Here is a 7,649-nt window from a genome sequence, read left to right as displayed (position 1 = left end):
ATGCTCTATATCTTTATTTATATTTTAACTGGAGAGTTTTGATGAACGTGCTAATCTTAGGAACTTGTAATCAGATTTGAAGAATGATTATTGTTTGCATTTGATAGCCCGTCTGTTGAGGAACGTTATAGCTATAGCCTAAATAACATCACGCTGCGACTCTTAGCGATGAAAAGATAACCATAAATTATATTTAATCTGGCAAACTGTTCTTGTATTTAATTAAGAAATTGTACTTTGGTATATACTATGTGAGATTACTTTTCAAGTGTATGAAATGTAAAAAATCTAAATGTAATATGTAAAGGCTAGCTGTAGTTTATACGAACGCTTTTATTACGAGTACTACTAACCCGATTTAAAAAATTTGATCAGCCCGTTTATTTATTAAATGCTATAATTATTAACTTTACGAACTTCTCTTTAACGAGCGTAGCAGTAACTAAATGCTAACCATGATGGCAAACTTTAATTATATATAATGACATATTAGTTAATGAGACATATAAATAAATATATAGCCGGTTTAAATAGCCATAAAACCCTCCAGACTATCGCTTTAATATTTATGATGTTTGTAAAGTGCGGTACCAGCTTCATTCTATTTCATACTTGATTTCAAATAAAATACCTTATACATGTACGTTTATTTGAGTATTTTTTTTATTTTATATATATTTTTTTCTTTGTTTTAATTAAGTTAAAATGAACTGTCACATAAGACAGTAATGGATTGACGTGGTATTAACCATTCCACTGGAGCAGCAATTAAATGCATATTATTCTAATCGACACGTGTTCTTTGTAAATAAATTTTATATATGTGTCTGTATAATTGCGTTTGATTCTTATTATTTATTCATTCACATATTTATTAATTTAACAAACTTTATTAATAGTTTTCATAACTAGTAGCTATTTACAGAAATAAAGATATACAGAAATTTCATGCACCAAATGAAATTGCAAAACCGTCACGCTATAAAGTTTAAAAAAAATGACAAAAACATGCTTAAGATGAAAATTAAAAGTTGTAAAATTTGCAGTTTTTTTTTTATTAAATTCAAGTAATTACTTTATAAACATGTACGTTTACCAGTGTGCAACAGCGTATTAACCTTGCTCCGGTATGTCGGCGTATATGGTAATAATACTTGAAAATACGAAAGGTTTCCTACGTCATGATCATTTTAATCTGATTGTGGGATACAGAAGCCGATTTTTCAAATTCATAATATATTATTAATGATTTATAAGTAAATACGTCTCGAGCAAAAAATATCTTCCCTTTTTTTAACAAAATATCGAGCTACTACTTTGTTCCAGTGGTGGATACACGTGTGGCACAATATCTTTCGACACGTGCAGGTTTATTTACTATTTTATAAGACGTATAGTAAACACACCAATTAAGAACATTACACTATCGACGTATTTCATCCACAATGTCATATCGGCTCCTAATAAGCGATAACAAATAAATACTGGAATTTATTGTATAATTCACTGAATACGCAATAATTCCATGCAGCTTGGATTCCTTAACATTTATTTGGGATAAATAACCTATGTCACGCTTCGGCCCAAACATGATCTCAATGCAAAAAAACCGTTTACCAGTTACTCCTTTACGGTGTAAAGAGTATTGTTAATTAATTATAATTGAATTATGAATTATTCTATTTGAGTTTGTTTGTTTGTACGCGCTAAACACTGGATCTTTCTGTTCGATTCGAAACAATAATATATTTGCGTTTGATAGCCCATTTATTGAGAAATTTTGTCGACTATAACATCGAGCTGTGAGGTAAGTGGACCGAAAAGTAACATTAAACGCGTGTGAAACCGCGCGGATAAGGTTTATATTTTTATATTTTTTTATAGGTTATTATTTTTTTGTTCAATGTAAATATTATTGACCTAAGTACAGCTTAAAGATATCCCTACGTGTGTACATTGAAAGTAGCGAGCTGTATCGCAGGTTTGTTTGGTGTTATTATAGTTCTGTTGCCAGTAACAGGCGCAGGTTGCTACATCGTCCCAATAAGCTAGTTAACACGTATTTATACAAACAAACTAGCTCCAATTTTCGATCCGATTTAACTTTACATTGTAAGAATTGTTATTAAAACAGAACTATTATCAGCGTAAAGCAGAAATTCAAGACGTTGCGCCATAGTTCGCTTTATAGCTTAGGATATTTTAGCGAATAATATTATTAAATACTAGTTTTTGGCCGCGGCTTCGCTCGCGTTTCAGGGGTGGTTGTCAGGTATTATTCAAACATTATCTTTATAAATTATTGCCTATGTGTTATTCTGATGTATAAGCTGTTTTTCTGATATAAATCTATTCAGTTTTTTTTGCGTGAAAATGTAACAAACATCTATACATACAAACTTTTGCCTTTATAATATTAGTAAGGATTCATTTTTGTATGTAATTGTAATGCTTATTAAATAAGAGTTGTATTTTTTACACACGGCAACCAAAACACTTTAAGTTTATGAGTATCAAAAGGCCTCAGAATTATTTATAAATATCCTGTTCATATTTTACAGATATTATTTCATTAATTTACTTAAAAAAATAACTTCATTTGTTGTTTATGTCAGTCACATCGCCAACTATAGTGTTACTGTACGAACGTTGGAAATCGATTTAGGTGCTACGCTAATTTCATGCTTATGCACTTTAAATATTAAAACAATTATAGACAAAGTCGCATATTATTTTTTGATTTATCTTATTGTGTTCTGCGGTTACAAGTTTGTATTTACAGGACAGCCGCAGCAGATTACGGATAATAGGAACATCTCGAATATTCCTCGTTAAAAAATACGTAAGAAAATTTAGAAAATAATTATTTTATGATTTTTTTTTAGTTATTTTTTTTTTTATAAAACTTAGGAGCTGAATCGAATCTCTGACATTTTCATCGTCTGACGGCCTGTGTACCGTTTACCTATAAAGGCTTAAATAAGTGTATTGTGTTCAAAGGTTTAAGTAGAGCAGTTTACAAGCTTAAATGAGCCACCAATATTACGAAACCGGACCGACAGCAAGTATAATTAGTACGGTATCACGAAATAAATCATTATTATCAACGTTGAGACTAAGATCTTAGGTTGATTAATCAATTCATAAACAGGATGAGTAAGAAGTGTATTGCAGCGATTGACTTAATTTATAGACTGATAAGTATTTGATTCACATGATAAGGAATCTTTTCAGTAAACAGATAATCTATTTTAGTTCGTCTAGAAATATAAATCGATTATTTTATGTGACAGTTTTTAAACTGGTGGGAAAATGCCACTCCTTTATGGATAAACTTTTTCCCCAACGTTTCTCCAATCCGCGTTGGTATCCTCACGTTATGGGTACAAATTTTGAGCCGCCTCATGCAGATTCCCTAACGATGTTTTCCTTCCTCCACCATAATCAAATTATAAATAAAGATTATTCTATACATAAAATATTTTATTATGATTATATTAGTTTTGTTATTCGTTTAGTAATTCAATGTTTACCATAAGCCTCAACACTAAGGTCATTAGTTATTATAAATCATTTGTAAAGTTGTAGCACACAGCGGCTTTGATTATTATAGAATAAGTTTCAATAACTAGTTAATTTAGTAGCGTGACAATTTATTACGTAAATTTATAGGAAATGAACAAAAAGAAAGCTCCATGTGCTTCTGTTCTGTACTCCGACGTTCTTACGTAAAGATGGATCTTTTAAATATCATAATTTTAACACATATTTTTTTTATTATTTACTTGCGTAAGTGTGATTATAAAACTATTGAGTTACGCCGCATAAGATTTCCACTTAGATATAATTTGCTAACATAACGAATTATGTCTTAATGACTTTGCAATATTATTAGCACGCAAGGCGCGTAAACAAACGTAGAATCAAACGTCAGATGACTTAGTGAGATAATGAAAACAATGCGAATGTAGCGGATAAAGGTCGAATCACACCCATCATGTCCAGTGTTCGAGTCGCACAAATAATTGACAAATAAACATGTTTAATACAAGTGTCATGTATGAAGTTTTTCTTATTTTTAGTATTTTTGTACGGCTTATGAAGCCAGAATTAAAACGGGTAAATTGGTAAAACATTGTCGAAATAAAAATTGTATCTATACAATATCTGGCACGGTACATGTTGGTAAGTATGAATCGACCTTAATGTGTTGCATGCATCGTTTTGTAAAGTCCACGCGCATTTTCAATACGACTTTGCAGGCAGATTAATAGGCACAGACGCACACTATTAGAGTGTGCGTGTACGCAATTTTTACAATCTAATTTTAGAATTATTAGTTAAGTTACAAGAAAAAACATCTCAAATATGTCATTGAGATATATAACTAAATAAATTATTTAAAGAAATTCATAAGAAAGTTCAATACTTGATAAGAAATGCTGTTATTTCAATATAGACATAGTATTTGTATAATCATTATGAGTGGTGGTGAAATACTGTAACCAAGTCTATAAAAAGTGGAGATCTTATTATGTATGTACTTCACATGTACTCACCGTGAGAACGAATACGGAGGGGGGCAGGGGAATGCAAGAAACAAATACAATTATTTTGTGAGTGGTATGTGGCTGAGACAGGTGTGCGAATGTCAGCAGGATTCCTGTACTCGTCCGTCAAAAAACTAGAGTTTACATGCGGGAACGCTCGTCTCCACAATTAACCGGCTGAAAAATGTCACTCTATATCCTCAGAAATTATTGGACCTAGACACCTGTCTGAAGTTATAGAAGGATTTATAAAAAACCTTCACGTCCCTTATTAAGCCGGTAACGGAATCAACATCTCGGCTTAAGTATTTCTAATTTTCTTTTGCAACCTCAAGATATAAACGAACTAAAAATAAACACAATTACAAAATAAATAAAATGTTAGTTATGTAAATATTAAACCAGATATGCTTGTTATGAATTTATTATAACATATATCGCTTGCCTCAAACCTATCGAGCCTAATACGACGAGACTGCATTTTTAAATAACTAAGAATATTTAATTGCCTCCAATATATTAGCAGCGAACAAAAATTGTTTTTGTCTTGTCATAAGAGAGAAAAGTATTCATGACTGGAATTTATAAATGTTAAATAAAGTTTATCAAATGCATCAGACAAGATCGAAATGCAGTAAAGTACACAGAGTCCGTATTTTAATTTTTACATTTTATTATGTATTGAGTTGACAAAGATGGCGATGGTGTCTGACTTTGACAAATCGAAAAGTGAATATAATGGGACGTCGTTTGACTCATTTCCATTTTGTACTAGCCTCATAATAAAGACCATGTCAGTCTTATAGACTTCGAGGCTGTAGTCGACTGTATCTCGTCCATCGCTATTGTAATGTGATACAAAACTCATCGAGTGTTGCATCAAACCTTGTTATTTTTTTTTTTTTAAGAAAAATCCTGTATGTTCTATTTTTGAACACAAGTTATCATTATAACTAAACAGGAATAGCGTAAGCTTGAAATATCATCAATAATAAAAAAAATATAGAAAAGTATTCTACGATGAAAATAAAAAGAAGAATTTAGTACAGCCTTTTCCTTTTAGTAAACTAAGCTTACCTTAAAAAACATGAGAGATGTTTAGGAAAATGTTAATATTATAGATTATGTTATGTCAATAATTTAACAATGGGAAAGAAACATATGCTTCAAATATTTTAAGTATATCTGTTGCAATTCATAATAATCCATGAAATAGCCTTAAACGTACGAAGCCACTTAAATAGCGAATGAAAATAATAAATAACACCGATGGCGTTGTAATTTATTAATTTTAAAGTTCAAAACGTAGGAGTTAAGTGGGCGATTAATGAATTAATCGCAGATATGCTATTTTAATTACAATAAGAAATACATCTACAAGTATACACTAAGTATATTTTTTAAAATAGGAATAGACGTCGTAATGATGGTAAGTGTTACGACCCTAATCATAAACATAGAACTGTCAGAATGTCTGGTGAGTGGTATGTAGGTTACATAAAGCCCTACCTAAGCCCAAACTCTAATTTTCACGATGACTGATGTACTGTATCATACATTTGTATATCTTTAGTGCTGTATATATAGTAATCTTAAATGAATCAATACAATGTCTGATTACGTAACCTTTCATTCATGTTTACAAATAAATATGTTTATTGTTTTCGATAAACAATACTATATTGTACTAAGCATATTAATATATGTCAATGTACTGTAGCGTAATCATTATTTTTATACTAGCTTTTGTCCGGGACTTTGTTCGCGTGGTTTTTGTTTTGATTTTATCTCATATTTTTTGTTGACGGTCAAATATGCATTTGTGTTTCTTTTCACTAAGTAAGGGGGTATGTGAGATATTTACAAGAATTTCTGGTAAAAATAAATGATTCCAGTAATAACTCTCTTCACTATTATGATACCTCCTTAAAGTTCAAGCTGGCATAAAGCCCGTCTGGGCCGCTACCCAACCTAAGATTATTCTACCGCCAAACAGCAATACTTAATATTGTTGTGTTCCTGTTTAAAAGGTGAGTGAGCCAGTGAACCATCGCATTGGCGATATAAGAAATGATTGGTGGTGAACACTTACCATCATGTGGTTCACTTCACCACCCGCCTACCGTTTTAATAGACCATACCAAACTTTGTCAAACATACAAACAAACATTTTTTTTCCATAAACAAATTTTAATTCCTCAATATTATGAATGAATTTTTATGTAAGCTAATAAATAAAATTGTGACGGAATAAAAGGAGAATGTATCTGTAGGCGAATTTATTTTATAACTAAAATGAATAACAAAATGAAATCGCAGATAAGATCAGAGATATAGTTTAGTAGGTCGAACCAATGGAAACACCGAGCTTGTTGCTTTCATAATAATATTTATTTATTTATTGATAAGTCAAGGATCTCAGTGTGAAACATTATAAATGTAGTCGATTCGGTACAATTTACGTTTTAAGTGACGCTAGCTTATGGTCGTGACTTTTCTCGCTCGTATTTGAAATTTTTGTTGTAATATACACGTGAACTTTAAGGAGATATTAGTTAGGGAAGGTTACACGCTCAATCATTATCGTAAACCCTGCTTTATAAATATAATAACGTATTCTAAAAATTCAAATAATTCATTTTTTTTATTTTATAGATAGGACGAGCAAATGTAGTGAAGGGGAGTGCTTATCCACTCATAATAATATCATACCGATACTATTTATTACTAAAATATTACCCGAGAATGGGTATTGTCAACGCGTTACCAATTTTGGGAACTAGGAGTTATGTCCCATCTTTCAAGCCGAAACACAACAATACTAAGTTAGGCGGAGTATCTTACGAGTTAGTGGTACCATCTATCAAACTGGAAATGAATTCTTTTTTGCTTATATTATTAATAAATTCTTATTTAAATTTTATTGTATAATTAACGTGTGTTTGTACATAATATCGAATATCACGACTACCGTATAAATATTAATATTAACTTCAAACTAGTTTCATACGGTTCGCAAGTACCATCAGTAAGTAAAGTAACATCAGATGAAGTTTTCATAAAATTCGATAGTATTTATATACATAGTTTCGTCAACAA

This window comes from Vanessa tameamea, chromosome 2 (genome assembly GCF_037043105.1).
Source record: "Vanessa tameamea isolate UH-Manoa-2023 chromosome 2, ilVanTame1 primary haplotype, whole genome shotgun sequence".
Classification (NCBI taxonomy): Eukaryota; Metazoa; Arthropoda; class Insecta; order Lepidoptera; family Nymphalidae; genus Vanessa; species Vanessa tameamea.
This window is presented reverse-complemented; position numbering follows the sequence as displayed.